We start from the raw sequence: 20,201 nt of genomic DNA on the forward strand, positions 1-20,201 counted from the left end.
TTCTGGGACTGGCTAACTCCTACTTGTAGCTATCTTGTATCTCTGAGGTCCAATGTACTGGGTAGGAGATACCACCTATGTTGCTTATAGCACTTATACCCACATATGCATTGAGACTTAGTAATTAGAATGAAAAATATATTAATAAATGAATCATGTGGATTTTGCATATGGGGCATTTGGATATGGTATGTGTGGGCATGTGTTGGCATCATGACTTATATATGTGTGCTTGCTTGCTCACCCCTCACTGGGCTTGTAAAGCTTACCCCTCGTTGATATATGTTTTTAGATGGTGGAACTAGAGATGAGATGGATAGAAGATCAGTACTATTATGACGCCATGTCTACGAGATACATTGTAGCTGGATGGATATCCCTTCCATTTGTTCCTTTATTTATATTATCAATGGTTTGTAAGATTTATACATATTGCTATTGTAACAGGTGGATTTATTTATAATGGGTCTATATTACTACTTATCATTGTAGTTTGATCACCATACATATATGTTTCATATGGACTATATATGCATGCTCTAATTGTGATAGATGTTCTCAAGTGGTTGGTTGGTTACTAGATTGTGTCCGTTATCCTAGGTATTGGTAGGCTGACTGGGTTGGAAATCCAGTGCTGCATACCTTAGCCATATTAGGTACGATTAGGAGTTCCTTTAGGTGATCTTCCTATTTAGGAAAGATTTGTTCATTACTTTTATATTATGTATTCGACTAGGAGTGGATATCCATTTGGTTAGAGTTTCCTTCTTTAACTAGAATTCTCCAAGCGCTGATACCTCGGTCGCTCGATTAACTACCTACGAATGTAGGTTCGACGGTGGCCAGTCCTTGAGTTGACCCTAGTTCATTTCCTTAATCATTAAGGTTGGTTTAGCGGTTCAGCCCTGGCCTCCCTCGGTCTGCCCAAGTTTAACGAGTTGTGCTAGTATTGATGGGTTCAAAATGAGCATAACATAAAGTAAATGGAGATTTAATGTAGTCAACAAAAAGAAGCAAGATAAGTCTGAATCTCACTCTCATCGGAGGACTAGCTTTCCTGATGAAGAGGAGCCTGTTGCCATTAGCTTCCAAGACACCTTGCAAATTCTCTCTCTCTCTCTCTCTCTCTAAGCACTATGTACGGCCCCTGTAACTCCGATCTCCAAGCCCTCTTGTGGGAGTTTGGATTACCTTCTCGTATGAGAATAGTTCTCATACATCCTCTAATGAACATGTGGATTCCACCAAATCAAAAGACTTCTGCTCCTGAGAGGGAGAATGAGTGGAATCCATGCACAAAAATAGGGGTGAAACAAGGCCAGGAGTATTTAAAACCCTAACCAACCCTGAGTCCCCTTAGTTGGGCCTAGGCCCGGCCCTGACTCAAGGTTTGAAAAATTCAACTCTTGCCCTGAGTCAGGACAAGGCCAAACTTAGCCTGAGGCTTCAACCCTGGGCCCGCCCAACCTTGACTTAGGGCTAGAGGTTCCTCACCCTAACCTGCTCTCAGGACCAGAAATTTTAACCTATATCTTGTTCGGGCTTAGGGTGGGCCAAGATGAATTTGTGCCGTCAAAGCCAAACATAGACCCTTATATGAGAACATTCTAATGCGAAAGTGTGATCCAAGCTCACCTCGCACCCCCTATAGTTTTGATCTACATCCCCACCCGAACCACCCACCCAACCTCCCACACCATGGTTTGAGGAATCGGATCGGTTTGGTTTGGTTTGGTTCAATGTTGGTCCTGATCGATCTTGATTCTTGGTTGATACTATATTGGTAGATTGGTATGGACAAAGGGTAAACCAATAAAAAAATATTTGTTAGAAAGAATCCAATGGTATTTCTATCTAATACAGATTGATCTTATTGGTATTGACTTGACCAATCCCAACTTCAATTCTATCTTCTCAAACTTTCATCCATCCACCCACACACACAGGTAATCGGTAACAAATATCAATATTTGTCTAATAAACAAGGACGAATCAGATAACATCTTGAAATCAGATTAAATACTCCACTTTCCTCCCTCCCAAACCCCTTTGACCTTGCCCTCACCCAACCCCTGCCTTGTAACCCCTCCAAGCCCCACCATACCATACTACTCGAGTCTGAAAACCAGAAGAAAGGCTACCCATCTGATTGTAATCCACTTTTTGAACTATCCCTCTTCAGCTCGATAGGGGTCTTCTTATGATGAGTTCGACCAACAACATCCCAAATGAGCAGACATCGCTCACTAATAATAATAAAAAAAAAAAAAAAAAAAAAAAAGGAGAGAGATGATGAGAACCAGTTAACAGAGGGCTAATTTTAGTATTTCAAATTATCAAGGGAGAAGGAGATGTAAAAGTTTGAATAAGGGAGTTCAAGTAAAATAAAGGATAGATGGAAAATTTCCCTTTTGTAATTGAACTCCTCAGGGATAGTCCTCTCTGATACTGTTGGTATCCAATTTTAGCAAATCTGACCTACAAGACAATTGGTCAATAAATCGACATCGATTTATTGACCGATTGTGTTATGGAGCTAACCGGTAATCAAGTTGGCCAAAAAAAAGGATGACCTTGTATTAAAGAGTTGATTGGTCAGAATAACCATCAGGTTGATCAAGTAGACTGACCAAATACAGTTAGATGACTGATCATGACATTTTACAGTCAGCTAGCTGATTGTGGTTTTTACGATTAGCTGACCGACTGCGACTTATTATAATCAGCTAACCGATTCTAACCTTTCCGTCAGCTTGACCGATTGTCAATTAACATGATTTGTACAAACGTGATTAAGTTTTAGGGAAGTTACAAACACATGACTTGAGTGATTAAGACAGTTACAACCAATCAAGGGAGTGTAATTCCAATAACTACCCCACGAAAGGCATGACACATGGGTTCCTACAGTTATGAAACTTCCAAAAGAGCAGGATCTTTCAAATAAAACTATAAAAAATGGCTTCAATGGAAGAAGAAGGGATCTCTAACCGATCAAACAAAATAGTTTCAATTTGTATTTTTACATTTCCTTAGATTAGTTTTACTTTGTATTTTTTCTCAATAGATCAATTTTATTGCTTACCAAGACCATGACAGCCTGTGCTTCGTCATGACTGTCTCAAAGAACATGACAGCCTATGTTTTGTTATGGTCTTCCTCAGTTTACTTTCATGGTTGTCCCTTGTTTTGCCATGATTGATGTAATGTTATTGTGTTTTGCTTGGACCAATTTTAATGGATGGAGTTCATCTTTTGTCTATTTTCAAGAGTTTGTTTTTCACTTTTAAGTCCTTGAAGTGATTGAGGCATGGAATGACCTTGCTTTTTCCTTGGTTAGAGGTCAGTCAATATTTCTATAACCATTCTCTCAAGTTTGTACGTCTCTGGCACGCCCGCACATTTATCACTTTTCTACTGTATAATTTGTTGCCAACAGATACATGTTGATTCAGGAAGACGAATTGGATAACATCCGGAAATCAGATTGAAGTACTTGAATTCAAATTTGATCATAGATTTTACAAATCCTGCGAATATTCTAACCCAACTTTTTTTTTTTTTTTTTTTTTAAGAAATATTCCTATCCAACTTAGCTACCGGATCTGGGAAGATGATTAATGTAAATATTCCATTAAAGATTCGATTCCTAGTTAACAACCCCATCTCACGAGTGGACGACCACGCGGCCGAGCCATGCAACAACCAATGAACTTATTTAATGGGTCGAAACCAACGGGGCAAACTCGACAACGCACGACTTTATCAGAATCTTATGGTCTCCTCAGCACTTGAAGACAGTGAAGAGTACATATGACTAACTGCCGAGAGTTCAGAACTTCAGACCATCAGTAAACACCAACACTGAGTCTCCTATGCGCTAGTCATTATCACCGTTATATTCTTTGATCAAAAAAATATCAACCATCCATTATTTATGATATATTGACTTTCGCTATTTAATAATAATTGTAATACAGAGCTTCGCTATCGCCTCATCTCGACTCTTCACTGCTACGGTCTCTGCTTTTATTGACTCATTTTCCATTTTCCCTCCCAAAATTTCGCCGGGAAAACAAGAGAACACCAGACATGTTCGAGTGATGCCGAAACCCTAGTTGCATCGATCCTCTGCTCTGTTTCTCTATTCTCTAAGCTTTCATAGCTGCGATTTCTTGTTTTCCATTCGTGAAGCCAGTCAGCAAAACCAACAAAACCAGCAAAACCTGTCGTTTGCGAGAAGAGACCCAGTTTTGTTCATTGAAGCTGAATTTGAGTTTGAATTCTGTTTCTGTCTCTATTGGAAGAAACTATGGTCTTTGTTATTCGGTTTTGAATCTTCGAAGGAAGTTCAGTGGTGGGTCGTCTTCTGCATTTGCTTGCTCCACTTCGCCTTTAATAGGTAGAGTTGGAGAGCAGAGAAGAGATGGGAATGCCTCTTTGTTGTCGTTTGGAATAGACTCTCAGAGTATTTTACCGAAGCAAGTGAAAAGCGATCCTTCTCAGATGTTATTGGCAATGCTTCCCTTTGTTGTCGCTGTGACTGCAGTTGCTGCTCTCACTCAACCTGCAATCTTTTCTTGGTAAGAATTGAGAATTGTGTTCTTCTTTTTCTTCCGAAATCTTAATTTCTGTTCCGATTATTCAGTTTGGAGTCTGGACTCTGCTAATTTAGTTCTTCTTACTGATTTTTTTTTTTTTTTTTAACTCGTTTTCTTCTTCAGTTCTTTTAGTTGTAGGTAATGACGTTTTAGTGTTTATAAGTGAGAAATAAGGAACATCCTTAACTTAATTAATGTTTCTAATGCCCAATATGTTTAAGATTTTCTGATTTAAGAACATTCCCCCCTTTTTGTGAGATTCAGTTACTGTTCATTTGATAATTTTGAGCTACCCAGTGTTGGATTTATGGGCTAAATTAATTATTCGGGTTGATTAAATGGGTGAGAGTCAAATTGCATGAATCGGTTCGATCCACTCTCAAGCTTAGGGATATGCTGGTTCAACCCATTGTGATTTAGGGTTTTGAGTGCAGGACAGTATTATAAATACTAGGTTTTGGGTCCCTACAGCCATTATTCACTCTTCCCCACTTTACCACTAAAGTGAGAGAACCAAGGAGGTGTAAAGGGCTGTAGAAGATCCATAGCCAAGCCAAAGAGCGAAAGTGGGAGTGACCAACATCAATCATCTTCAGCATACTAGGTGAAAGGTACAAATCGATCCTCCATAATTTTATTAGATTTGTGTTTTTGTTTTTCCTGTGTGGTTTCCTCAATAGGGTTTCAAACTCAAACCCATAGGGAGTTCTAACAATTGGTATCAGAGCAGACCACATGGGACAAGAATCGATTGAATTTTTCTTGTACATGAAGATTTTGATTATTACTTAAAACCTGATTTGATTAAAAATCATGAAAATCATAAAAATCGTAATTTTACCATCACTTAAAAATCCTGTATGGGAAAACTTTCTTCACGAAAGTTGTAGACCACGAGAAGACGGTCGCGGCGGTATGCCGCAAGTCACCGGAAACATCCGTACGCGCCGGCACGCGCCGCCGGAAACCGGCTGCCGGAGGAGAGAGAAAAAAAAATTTCAAAAAAAAAACGGCGGCGAGTCATCGCCGGTTCAACTCGGAAACCCTACCGATTCGAACCGGCGACACAGTGGGTCAACTCATATGTACTATTTGACTCGGTCAAAGGTTGACCGGGTCGTTGACCAATTGACCCGAATTTGACCCGGAACTCATATGGCCGAACCGGTTGGTCTTGATTGATTTAAAAAAAAAAAGGCTTGTTTGGTTTTTGTTCATTTTGGGTTTTTATTTAAACTACTTTAAATTTCATTTAAAGGTTCGTTTTAAGGCCAAATTGAAATCTGTTTTTTGCGTTGGATTCCTTGTTTCGGGCCACATTTAATGATCTAATTTTTAATATGACATATTTATTTGAAATTTTATGTTGTATTTAGTTTCAATCATTGAAATAAAAGGGCGTTTTTATTTAAACTACTTTAAATTTCATTTAAAGGTTCGTTTTAAGGCCAAATTGAAATCTGTTTTTTGCGTTGGATTCTTTGTTTCGGGCCACATTTAATGATCTAATTTTTTAATATGACATGTTTATTTGAAATTTTATGTTGTATTTAGTTTCAATCATTGAAACAAAATGGCATAAATCAATGCTTTGAAAAATATATATGTTATTGGTTGCCATGAAATTGAGAAGTTTTTTTTTTTAAATTGAGATATGTTAATATGGAAAAGGGTGTAAGCTTCCGCTCATTCTTAGTTGCAAAGTAATTTTGCTTTAGGAAACCATGAAATGATGAGGTGGAATCCACCAAAGTGGTACATCTTATTATTTCATGATTTTCCACAGGAAAACAATGTAGGTGACATTTGCCCAAAGGTGATGTCACCAAAGTTAAGAAAATGACAGTAACCTAGAGGTTTCTAAGCCCAAAGGTGAGGGGATTTCAAAAGTTATTGTTCTTTTCACAGTAAATATAAATTTACAAGAGGACCAGTGCATTCTTAGCCCAAAGGATAGGAATGTAGTTGCGGTTGTGACTCTTGTATGGTTATTGTTGTCCTAGTGACATTTATATGTATGTTTTGAACATAAAGATATACATCTCTAATGGGAAAGATATGATAGAACTGAGTGAAACCCACCAAAGTGGTACATTCAGTTCGATTGTATCTTCTCCAACAGTAAAGGTGATACTTTCCCAAAGGTTATGTCATCAAGGTTTGAGGATAATCATCCACATTTCAGAAAGGGACATTGAATTTGGAGTTCTTTTACCCAAAGGTGATTGAATTCCAAAGTTAGTGTTGTTTTCACAGTTAAAAGAATAATATAAGAGCATCAGCTAATTCCTGTCCCAAAGGATAGGGATACATTTTTAGTTGTAACTCTTATTTAAAATATATTGATGGTATTACATGCTTTTATATTATGGTTTATATTTTGATATTTGCATGTATGGTGTTGTTACTGCTGTAGTAAGATGGCAGTTCCCTCAAGTTATGTATCTTCCATCCCAATACTCACTGGTAACAACTATCAAAAGTGGGTGGAGGAATTAGAATTGCATTTAGGTCTTCTTGACTTAGACTCGGCACTTAGGGAGCCTAAACCTGAGCCTCTCACAGACTCGAGCAGAAGTGCTGAAAGGACCAAGTTTAAGAAATGGACTGAAGCAAACAGAAAGTGCATACTGGTTTTAAAAAAGGCAGTTCTTGAAATTATACGTGGGAACATAGAGATCAAAGACACTGCAAAAGAATTCCTGGATGCTATTAAAGGTAGATTTCAACACAACAAGAAAGCTGAGAAAACCACATTGATGACCAGGCTAATGAATACAAGGTATGATGGATTTGGGAGTGTTAGAGAATACATTTTGGGTGTAGCTACTGATGCTGGTAAACTTAAGGATCTTGGAATACAGATCGATGAAGAATATATTATACACATTGCACTGAATACCCTCCCTAGTCAGTATAAGGTTATCCAATCTACCTACATTGCACTGAAGGATGATTGGAGCCTAAATGAGCTCATTTCCATTTGCACTCAAGAGGAAGAAAAATTGAAACAAACTAGGTTTGAGAGTGCACATGCAACTTTTCACAAGGGATCTTCTGGTGGACCAAGCAGAAGGAACAAAAATTTTTCCAACAGGGGAATCGTCAAGCCATATGACAGGACTAATAGTTCTCAAGAACTTGACACATCTCAAAAGGCTCAGGATGAAGAGAATACCAACAACGTAGAGTGTTTCTGGTGCCATAAGAAAGGACATGTGAAGAAGGACTGTTTTATTTTCAAGAAATGGTTAGAGAAGAGGAAGAATTCTGGGGCTGATAAGCAGGATGATACCAAGAAAGGGTGAGGTAGAATGATCACCAGTAATTGAGAGCAAGTAAAATTTGGTTCTATCAAGTAGTTAGGATTTCTTTACATACAGTTATTTGAAATGCTTGATTAGTGGGAGCTTTGATTTTGTTTAGTATTTGTTTATGTTTTGAACCTTAGCCCGTATGTTTTGGGGCACAGTTTGATGAATTATGGTTAAGTTTTAGCATTTACATTATGCACATTTATTTATTGAAATAGTTGGTTTATGATTTCATTTAAGAATGTTTTTATAGGCAGTAATTGTCTTGGTTATAGGTAATATTTTGCCACAGTTCAAAAAGTAATGTTTGCCACATTTTAAGACAGTATTTGTCACAGTTCATAGGCAATATTTGCCACAGTTTATAGGCGGAAGGCCACAGTTAGATATTAACCACAGATCAAAGGCGATTTGCCACAGTGAAGGTTAATATCTCAGTTAAGGACCAACATAGAATGACAACAGTGTAATTTGAGGATATGTCAATATTTCTATGATGGTATCCCACATAGATTCGTGTTAAGAAACTTACTTATGTTTGTAATAACAGAAAGTTTTATGCCGTATATTGAGGTGTATCTCTGCTGTTATTCGATGTGAGTGGTTTTTCAACTGAATCACAGTAAGAGTGATTAATGTAATAAGATTCTATGGCCACACCAATTTAAAAGACATCCTTATAATTAATGTAGCCCAAGTGGGAGATTGTTGGATTTATGGGCTAAATTAATTATTCGGGTTGATTAAATGGGTGAGAGTCAAATTGCATAAACCGGTTCGGTCCACTCTCAAGCTTAGGGATATGCTGGCTCAACCCATTGTGGTTTAGGGTTTTGAGTGCAGGACAGTATTATAAATACTAGGTTTTGGGTCCCTACAACCATTATTCACTCTTCCTCACTTTACCACTAAAGTGAGAGAACCAAGGAGGTTTAAGGGGTTGTAGAAGATCCATAGCCAAGCCAATAGAGTGAAAGTGGGAGTGACCAACATCAATCATCTTCAGCATACTAGGTGAAAGGTACAAATCGATCCTCCATAATTTTATTAGATTCGTGTTCTTGTTTTTCCTGTGTGGTTTCCTCAATAGGGTTTTAAACTCAAACCCATAGGGAGTCCTAACAACATCTGCAACAGTCTGAACTACATTAACGGCATTTCTATGATCGGCTCCAGCCGTGAGCTGCAAGATTTGGTTCATGGTGAGGGACTTGGCCAATGAGTAATTCTCGTCAAGGATCTGATTACCCATTTGGAGAGAAAGGGAAGAGGGCTTCTTGTTCTTGGAGCTGAGGTGGTAGTACTTGTCTGTGATCTTCCACCAAGTGAGAATACAGGGTTGGGGTTGGGTCTTCAATGAAGCTTGTGAGGATGATGTGAGGGAAGAGATGAAATATGAGATAATGGCGCGTTGGGCAGGTTAGAAATTGCTGTACCAGATGAGATTAACAGAGATTTGGCCTGAGAGAAGTGGACCATTGTGGTATTGGAAGAGCATAGACTGGTCCTCCACGGGTTTAGTGAGTCTCCTTCCAGCATTGGAGAGATGTAAGAGGGAAACCACCAGGAGGACTTGGTAGAGCAACATAGAAACAAAAGAGGCCATATTAGGGAACTTGAGAAGTAGAGAAGGGAAGCGGTGTCAACGTGGTGGAGAAGAAGTGGTGTCAGCGGCGGCGGTCTGGAAAACTCAGCCATCGAACCTTTGGTGTAGAATCAAGAACCAAGGTCTAGAGATCGATGCAATTTCACCATTGGTAAGTCCATTGAAGAGGCTGTGCAGGTCTCCATCGCCAGTATTTGGATTGATGAGGCTGGATCTGTCGGTGGCGTGCCAGGCTCTGGTGGTAGAAATGGAGGCAGAGGCGACGGCGACGGCGACGGAGGAGAAGGAGGAGGTGAGGGAGAAGGTTTGGCACCTTCGCCGGAAAGGGTTGCAGCCGCCGATCGATTAGGTATAAGGGATCTTCTTCTCCAACTTGGTGACTCATGCGATCGGATTGAGTTGTGAGTTTCATTGTTCAATCGATTTTGGGAATACAACCATTAAGGGCAATTTCGATATTTCTCTATTTTAAAGGAAAAATTGTATTTAGGAAAAATATGAATTGCTGATGTCAGCATTCTTGGTATATCCTATAACGCTGACTAATAGCAAGGGGTCCAAGTCCAATTTGGTGAAAGAGAGGGGTGTCCCTCTAATATTGGCATAGAGGGATGTCCTTCTAATATTGGCATTCTCCAGGGGGTGGCGTTGTAAATTATCCTTTTTATTTTACATATTATATAGCAAAGGATTTTGGAAGCAAAGTAAAATGAAATTTTATAACCAAATATAGAATGATTTGAAATTAATGTTAAAGTCACATGTGTAATGATTACATATATTTCTTTTTTAGGTAAGAAAATTTCTCTTCATTCTCTTTAATTCCCCTTACAACCAAACATAGCCTTAAGAACGGATTTTTTTCTGATAGGATTGTTTTGTAACATTAGCCCATGCTTTACATGGATCCCTTTGTCCCTTCTCTGTCATCTTCTTCGTACATCTGAAGATTCTTCTGTGTTATGACTTTTTACCCCTTCCTTAATCTTCTAAAGGAATTTTGTTCATATTAATGAGTTTGTTAAAAGGGTAGAATTAATAATTAAAGACAAAATACAAATAGTATGAGCCTAGACAACATGTTCTTTCTCTCTCATATGGCAACATGTGCATTTGGGCCGGAGAGCTTAGATATTTGACCAAGAGAGCATCCTAGGCCACTTCAATTCCTCTCTAGTCATTATACTCGGTCCAACGACCAAGTAGATAACACATAAGTTTTAAGAAAAATTGCATGATTACCCATTTTTTTTGTTTTTCTTTACAAAATTACCCACAAAAAGTTTTGGCTAACAAAAATACCCAAAATTAGGTTTGAGTTTACAAAACTACCTACCCAAAATTTTAGTTAACAAAAAATACCCAAAATCAGGTTTGGGTTTACAAAACTACCCAAAATAGTGATTCTTCATCTTCCACATATAATCATGTATTTTTTTATGACTAAAACTTTGAGTGGATAGTTTTGTAAACCCAAACTCAATTTTAGTTATTTTTGTTAACTTAAACTTTAAGTGGGTAATTTTGTAAAGGGAAACCTAATTTTGGGTATTTTTGTTAACTGAAACTTTTGCTGGGTAATTTTGTTAAAAGAAACCCAGAAGTGGGTAATCATGTAACTTTCCCTAAGTTCTACCATTCTCTTTTGACGGATTCTCCTTTTTTCTTCTTGATCAGCAAATAGTACTAGAGAATAATAGAGAAAAGAATCACTCCTACAACAACAATTGTCACAACAATGGTAACAATTTTTCTAGATGACCTTCCATTGTTTCTCCAAATCCTTCACCTCCTTCACCATGCACTCTCTCAATGCTCAAGAAGAAGAGAGAAGGCAAAGTCTTCATAAGGGATAGTTCCGATTCCTCGCAGCTTCACATTGGTACATTCTCTTATATTCGAATGCGTGGCATTTTGGGCGTTGCTCTCTCCATCTGCTATCACACTTAAAGCGATTCAATCAATTACGTTAAGCCTTCAAGTGTAAAAACAAGCAGAGAACTTTTTGAGATAATTGTATTCCCATATCTAACGATGGGTTTACTAATTGTACTTGTAACGTATGTGAGATGCTTAGCCATTTGGGGTGCTGGACTATTGATCTGTAATACCGTGAAGTTTGGCTTTGCTCTTCCAGTTCGTAAAGGATCTTACACCAATAGGTACCACTGTGCAAGCTCTACTGGTCCCATCTAGGAGAAGGGAAGAGGGAATAGAATGTGTGAACTTGGGAAACAATGCTTCTTTACTAGTGGTTTTCATTAGTTGTACTTGTATCCTTTCTACAATAGTAGAGTTATATAAGAGTACAAATAGTGTTGCCAAGTGTTCTATACATGAAAGCGGAAGGACTCTTAGGAGATTGGATTTAGATTACAAGTGATATGAGTTCCCACTTTTGACAAAGATCTACAATAGGTATGATTATAAGAAGCAAAATGGAGAAATTCTCATTGCCAAACAGTCACTACTTTTGACAAGACGGTCTCCTTGTTATGATCGTTACTTTTGAGATCCATTCTTTTAAGGGTAATTTACAGTGTCACCCCCTGAAGAATGTCATAATTATAAGAACACCTATTTTGTTTCACCAAATTAGACTTAGACCCCCTACTGTCAGTCACCGTTAAGGAATATACCTTATTTGCTGATGTCAGTAATTATATTTTATTTTAAATACCAAAATACCCTTATAAAATACGAAGTACCAATAATACCCTTGCAATAGATTGATATTTATTTAACCCAAATTGTAATTGTTGGACCACCAATGATTGTTCAACGCAGCGGCAGCGGCATCGGTCAGACGGCGACCAAAGTCAGGGTGTCACAACTCTCGCTAGATCAACTTTGAGAATATTTTTCTCTTTATAATAATAATCTCCTCCCCTTAGCGATTGTTCTTCCCTTCTCTATTCCAACAAAACCATTATGAGGAGTCTGAAAGTGTCAGAGGAAGGCTTCTACCTTCATCCGTTGGGAGAGAGACAGTGAGAGAGAGAGAGAGAGAGACAAAGAGATATGAAGGTAGCGTTGTCGTCAGTTTCATCGGCATTACTGTTGAAGCCTCTGTCCGATGTCTACAGTGCTTCTTTGAATCTTAACCAAGCTCCCAATTATCATAAAAATCAAGGCAGAAATCGAATTTAGGGTTTGTGTAAACAAGACATGCCGGCGACAAGGCTCCAGAGAAATCCTTGAACATTTTTAGCACATCATTATCTCAGGAATAAACTGAACTGGATTTCAATCCCAAAAGTTGGAATCACAACTCGATAATTATATTGTAATCCAAAAGAACAGGGGATATCCCAAAATGAAATCAACAATAAGAGTCATACGCTAAAATACCAATTCAGTCAGTCGGAACAAGGACAGGTTGTTCTCAAAACTCCATCTGAGTCTCAAACAAGAAACAGGGGGGCTCTTCTATTCAATCTGAGTGTACCTTCAAGCTGATTGAGCTTGATGCTGTTCTTGAGCACTCCAACTGAACCTGATCTTTGAGAAAAATATCCATGCTTCGGGTCATACAATGCAGAATGAACAAAATCTCGAACTTGCAACAACAAAATACAGAATAAAACATAATTACTCAGAGAAAAAGGAAAATTGATCACTTGAATCCTAACAACATAACAGACAACTATTTACAGAGAAAGAACTCATAAGAATGAATCTCTGTTAGTCGAGGAGAAAGCTACCGATGCGCAGCCGATGTGTTCACTTGAAACTATGATTGAAAACATCATTAACCAAAGCACCACGAAAGATTAAAACAGATTCGACAAAGAGCGAGAGAGACAAGAAGATATGAAGATTGGTACCTTTGACTGAACGCAAGGAGAATAACAGAGAGCCTTTTCGGAGGCGCACTCTCGCCAGAGACGAACGGAGACGAAAGGCAGAATGACACGATAGAGAAAAACATAGAAAAAAAAAAAAAAACCTTCTCGCCAGAGACCTAAAATGGTAGCGAGGGAAAGCCCACTTCTCCCAAGAGACAAAAGGAGAAGTATTCATCGACGACGTAATTAGCAATACTCGTCTGAACCCATTGGTCGCAGGTATGGAGAGAAGCAAAATGAAAGGGTAAAATGGTAAAATGATAAAGAGGAGTATTTTTGAGATAATGAAAATGAGTAACTTATCAGTGTTTTAATCATAAGGGCAAAAACATCATTTCATTATATACCTTAACAGTGACTGTCGATAGGGGGTTTGAGTCTAATTTGGTGAAACAGAGAGGGTGTTCTTATAATTATGACATTCTCCAGGGGATGGCGCTGTAAATTACCCTTCTTTTAATTGGTTTTAAAACATTTGGGTACATGTTGATATTATTTGATCAATGAACATTGGTGGCTGTCCTAATAAGATGTTTCGACTGGTGGTGGATTTTTTTTTTTTTTTTTTTTTTTGAGAGCATCATGGATTTTGGTATCTGTATCGGTACCTGTTGATATAGATCCGATATCAATTTGGATCGGATGTGATCGGTGTGTATCAATGATTTTTTCCCTTGCTTTTTCAAAACGAGTATATTTTTTTTTACTGTTTTAACCCTAATATGATATGGGTAACCAATCCAGATTGATCAAGTATCAGTATCGGTCTCAGTCGATACAACCAATATGATATCGATACTTGAAACCAGGATAAGAATTGGATTATTGTCACACATGTTTTTTTGGTGTTGGAACTTGAGATTCAATGGTCCAATGAATTATGCATATTTTATGAAGAACTATATACCCATTTCTCAATCCATTTGTGAATTGCCCAGATGGTTAGGGCGAATTGGGGATTGTGTGGATAGGCATATAGTCCTATGTTCGATTCTCCATCTGTGCATCTGCTATTTAAGTGGAGACCGTGGACACCTTTGCCTTCATTGCAGGAACTAGGGTGTCAATTTTAAGCTCGACGCAATAGACCCGATCGAGCGTGACACGTTTATGGCCTGACCTAGACCAACCTGATTGATATAAACATGTAGTACATGGTGCAAGGGGGTAAGCCTGATTGGCCTGGCCAGTTTACAAGTTCAACTCGACCTGACCATTTAGCCTGACCATTTATATGTAAATTTTGTTTTTATTTTTTTATGAGGAAATTACACTCCCCTCCCCTGAACTATGGCTTAATATCAAGTTTCTCCCACATACTTTCATATATATCAGCACTTTCCCCTGTAGTTTGAAGATTCTATCAAACATACCCTTTTTGTTAGATATCCCTGTTAAGTGATGACATCATCACTCAAGCAAGTAGTTTTCTTCCAAAATTACCCTTCCATATGAATGAACCCTTAATCCCTAAAAAAACTAAACTGTCTCTCTCTCTCTCTCTCTCTCTCTCTCTCTCTCTCTCTCTCTCTCCCTTCTTCATCGCAGCTCGCCGCACTCCACTCTCCACCATCGACAGTGTTTTGAATAAAATCCTGCGGCGATTTGCTCCATCGTCATTGCCTGTCTTCATCGCAATCTGGATCTGCTCCAATCAGGCTCCTCCCAACATCGGTGCCCCTTCTTGAATGCTCTAATCCGCAGCCCTAACCGCACGAACTTTCTGTTCTTTGCGTAGCTTTCATCGCTATGCCCTCAATGACTTACTTGTCCCTCAATTTCCTTTTAGACGGCTGATGGAAGCAAATGAACCAACACGACGTTGAAAAATTCGAAAATCATAATAGAAAGTGACAGCATTAAAAAGTTTTAGGATGCTACTAATGGAAGTGAGCAGATGAACGACATGTCTAGAACTTCAATGGTTCAAATTACAGAGCCACCAAGAGTACTGCCAATGATGATACCAAGAAAGAAAAATTGTTACAACAAATAATAGTTTTTATTTTTTTCTAATAAGATTAGAGAAATAGTTAATGGTGATGGTCAAAAGCTGTTCCTCGCATCCTCTCTCTCTCTCTCTCTCTCTAAACCCATGCACCCTCTCTGTTTTTCCGTAACTCCCATATGGATAGATGAATGGGCTTCCCATAACCAATCTTGTTGTTTTATGGTTGTCCTTGTTGGCAACTCGGCCACGTGGCTGTGATGACGTGGCCAGTTTGGGTGACGTGGATGAAAATGATTACATGGCAATGTCCACTGTCACCGATGAGATAACAGAGCAGCTTGGTATGCATGGAGTGGTTTAATATATCATTAATAGGTGGTGCGGGTTTCTGGGTCAAAACTGGCAAAATTGGTCTATTTACGATTGAGGGCATTTTTGACAGTGAAAATGACATTTTTGGAAGATCGGTTCTTCATGAAAAAGATAGATTGTAATTTACTTAGTCCAGTGCATTTGATTTCGTCACATTCCAATACCGTATGAAGAAGTTACGGCATTTGTGGTAGTCGAGGGCAGTTTCGGCATTGAAGATGAATTTTTTAAAGGAAGCGCTCTACATGTAACAATATGACAAAAATACAATCTTTCCAACGGTTCTGATTTCATCGCATTCTGATTCCGTATGAGAAAGATACGTCATTGGAAGGTGTAGGGGCATTTTGGTCTTTTTACATGGATGATTCAGATGATTGAGTCTTCTGAAAAGTCGTAGAGCATCCAGTTACAATTCCAACGCACTTCGTTTCATCTTGATCGGATATCGTATGAAAAAGTTATAAGTGTTTCTGTAAAGTCGGTTCGAAAATCCAAACCGAAAATCCATCAGTAGCTCTCGGTGTTGGGTGGATTTTTCGGAATTTATTTTTGAAATTCGAGGGGCTTTTGTGTAATTTAAATATTTTGAAGGTCTGAGTTGGAAGGGGTCTTTAAGCACTGAAACATATGGAGGCAGGGGCTTCATTGTAATAAAGAGGAGTAAAGGAAGTGAAATGGATGTCAAGATTCGACCACGTAGGCTTGATGCCCATCCAAAGGCTGCTGAGATTTTGGTGTGATATGGACGAGATAGATGCTTGCGGGTGGGATTTGATTGGTTAGATGCATAATTCTTGATGCACTGGCGCTACACTATATCAAGGTATGTTATTGTGTTTCGCGCGTGTATAGAAGGTACAAAAAGGATTCCGATCTTAATGATCTCATGAAATCTGATTAAAGCCATCATGGAAGATTCGGATCCAACGGTCAATATGCATTTTCACTTTTGTGAGTGGGAGACAAGCTCCCTTAAAATCCGAAAAAGCAACCAATCATAGATCGGCAACACTTCTGACGATGTCAGCGCTTACGTCATGATGACGTCATCGAGATTCAAATCTAACGGTTTGGATCTATTGTCCGTTGGTTTAATCGGACGGATTGGATTATAAGATCTTTTATATGAGATCTACGGTCAAATTTCGCCCCTGTTGCGCGCGCCGCCGGTGTAGCCTACGCCACCCGTACGAAGATTCCATTTCAGGCTATCTCATTGCTCAAACTTCAAAAGGTCATATCTCCCTCATTTTAAGTCGGATTTGGGTGAACCAAGTTGCGGCTTCTTCGTTTTTTCAAGCCCTACGCCATGGAAGCAAGAAAAATGGGTTTTGAGTGAAAGAATGCTACGGTTTTGGTAGGAGAAGCTTCCCCCTCTTTGTTGGTCCTTGAATGAACATACATTCTTGATGATAAATGTTCTTAGACCATTAAAGGAGGTAAAAGAGGTGGTTGAAGTGTGTTAATGGTATATTAACTCAAAGCCAAGGAAGAAGAGAAGAAAGCAAGGATGTGTTTGCTTTGAAGAGCAAGAAGCCAAGCAGAGAGAAGGTGTGAGCACCAAACTTGTCAGTACAAGTTTCCAGTCATCCCAGGCAATCGGTTGTGAGATTCTCTAACCTGTGATTTTACATTACATGTATGTATGTATGTTAGGGTTAGTTGTGGATGAATGTATACATGCTAGGTTAGTTGTGGATGAACTGTAAGCATGCTAGCTAGTTGTGGATGCATATGCTAGGCAGAGCTTGACTGTAGGGCATTGATATAAGCCCAATTTAATTGTATTATTTATTGTGTGCTTAGTGGGTGCTAAGCACCGGGAGTGAGTGCTCCCGTGTAGTGGGTGCTACACATTGTATCGGAACTACGAGTGCCATCTCAGCTTCGGCTTGAGAAAATTGGGTGTGGGTGCTCCCGACTGTGGGTGCAGTCAAAAGTAGTGTATTGAGTAGGTACAAAGCCTTTACAGGCACTACTCCGGGGATGTAGGCAAATTACCGAACCTCGTAAAAACCCTGTGTTGTGGGTGCTTGTTGTTTGTATTTTATATTGAAGTGCGTGGAATGTGGAATGGGTGTGCATACTTGGAAGTGCCTATGAGAGGCTGAGTGTGCATACGACTGTGTGCAAACAGGGACAGGTATATCAGGTTTTTTTTGGCCAGACATCAGACAGATTTTTGGGGATTGGAATTGGACTCACTGATTCACCCCCCCTCTCAGTGACTGCCGGGTTACAACAAACCAATCAACTCTTTCTATTTTTTGGGCATTGCCTTTAACTAATATAAATTTCTGATGGTTGAATTTGATTTTTGACATCTTAACATCTGATGGTTCGATCAGATTGTGTAGAAATAGATGGGGTTTTGATTTTTTTTTTTTAGATTAGCCCAGATCATTGATTTCACTTCAATTTCTTTCTGTTGCCATGTACTTGTCTTATGTGAGGCCGCTCTCCTTCATCTTCTTCTTCTTGTATTTAGGAATTAACACTTTGAAAGCTTTGATGGCGTTGAAGGCTAGACTAAAGCGGCACCTCGATGAAAGCTATGCAGAGAAAAACAAGTTCATGCGGTTAGGGCTAAATCGAAGAGTGAAGCTATACCAAATGATTCGGGTGCGAGCACTATTTCTTCGACGAGAATGCGAAGTAGAGGAAGCTTGCTTGAGTGCAAGGTGCGAGCTTCTTCCGAAGGTTTGTTATTTCAAAGAAATGTGGATTCTGATGAAAAAAAGAGAAGGAAGGAAGAGAATATAGGTATATTGCTAGAATGATAAACTGGTCATTTTACAGGTCAGTTTAACACCGTTAGTCACCTATTAGACGTTTGATAGAATCTTTAAACTAGAGGGGAGGGTGCTGATATATATGAAAGTACGTGGGGAACCATGAAATACCAGGGTATCCCATCAGATACCCTTATACTCTCCATCCTCGACTCGTTTGTCATCCCCAAACCATGAAAAGCAGAGCAATGGCGGTCGATCGGTCATTCTCCCTGTCTGAATGACCCTGAATGCCAGGGTCCAATACTGACGTAGCCAAAATAAGAGGCTTGGATTGGGGACTCGTGCCACTGGGGTGGAAAATTTTCAAAATGATCACCGTCCTCGCGGGTTCATGTCGACCTCATCGGCTCTATCACGTTTCCTAGAAGAGAATTGATTCACTTGACCCCATTAATTTCAGTCTTGGTCTTGGGTCTTCTTCAAACTTGGACCAACTACTACTGATCGCTGAAATCATGGAATGGCGGACAAAGGCAGTTGCAGGTTTTGTCTCCCACTTGGTTCTCAGGTCTGAGAAGATTTTGGGTGTTGATATTTAAAGATTAGGGTCGCCTAAGGGAAGGTACGTTATAACCCAGATCTGAGAATAAAAGAGAGTCAAATTAGGGAGTTAAACAACATCGGCTGGACTTGTCACCGCTAGAACAGGGCAAGCTTGATGGGTAAATGAATGTTTGAAGGAAGGCGCCTCTCCCGACGTCCAAATTGCCGCTGCTACTGCCTTGTTCAACCCAAATGGAGCATTCGACTGTTAGAAGGGCGGAAATTGTGCAGGGATGGAGAACGGCGAGGATGTGCTCAGGGATAGAGAAGGGGAGATGGGTTTTGTTCGGTGAAGGTGAGGAGTAATGAGGGGTTACTTTAAAATAAGCTGGGTTTATGTGTTTTAGTGAAAAAGGTAAAATGGACATTTCAAAGCTTCAATTCACAGAGACGACTAATAAGGAATGTGAACATACTTTGGTATCAGATAGGGATGTCTTTCCAATAGTGGCATTTTCAGAGGGATAACACTGTAAATTTCTCTTACTAGCCGGACCCAATTAAGCATTGTCGTATTTAACACTTTCATTTATTTTTTGGGCAGCACCTTCCCATATGCAGGGGAAGATCCTTCCTGGAAAAGGAGGAAAAATAATGTATTATTGGACGAGTCCTCAGAGGAAAAAAGTTTCACTAGTCTTGATAGCCCTTGAATCTCTACTTTCTGCACTTGTTTGTTCCATGAATTTTCTGAGCTAACATCAAACTCTCAATACAGCCGTCTAGTTTTAAAAAAAAAAGAAAAAAGAAAAAGGCAAAATCTTATGAAACCTAAAACTATAGTCTTTTAATCTTTGGGATCATTCATCCGGAGGCTTTAATTTGTAGCGTCGACAATCCTCTCTCCTTCTCACACTATTTAGGCCCCGATTGATAACAATTCCACTCTCGTTTCGTTGATTTATTACCATATTTTATTCAGAATTGTAAAATCACCCAAAAAAAAAAAAAACTCTGCAAAACTTGCTCTGAGAATATATTTGAAGCCGGTCTGATTCATTGGAGCATGAAATCAGACCCGCGCTTGGTAATTCCACTATCGTGAATAAAAAAAAATCTTAAATCAAGAATTAGAAATGTTATCAATAAAGCCCTTATTCTCTCCCTCTAGTTCAAACTTTCGAAGAAGGAGAGGAAGAGGGGCGCAGAAGGAAAAAGATGGGAGAAA

At 39.1% G+C, this 20,201-nt stretch overlaps 1 pseudogene; it reads right to left on the minus strand.

Annotated features, from left to right (window-relative positions):
* LOC122062673 overlaps positions 1-9,521 on the minus strand; it is a 32,987-nt pseudogene extending 23,466 nt beyond the window's left edge.
* Between the last annotated feature and the right edge of the window lie 10,680 nt (positions 9,522-20,201).

Source organism: Macadamia integrifolia, unplaced genomic scaffold, assembly GCF_013358625.1.
Source record: "Macadamia integrifolia cultivar HAES 741 unplaced genomic scaffold, SCU_Mint_v3 scaffold1082, whole genome shotgun sequence".
Taxonomy (NCBI): domain Eukaryota; kingdom Viridiplantae; phylum Streptophyta; class Magnoliopsida; order Proteales; family Proteaceae; genus Macadamia; species Macadamia integrifolia.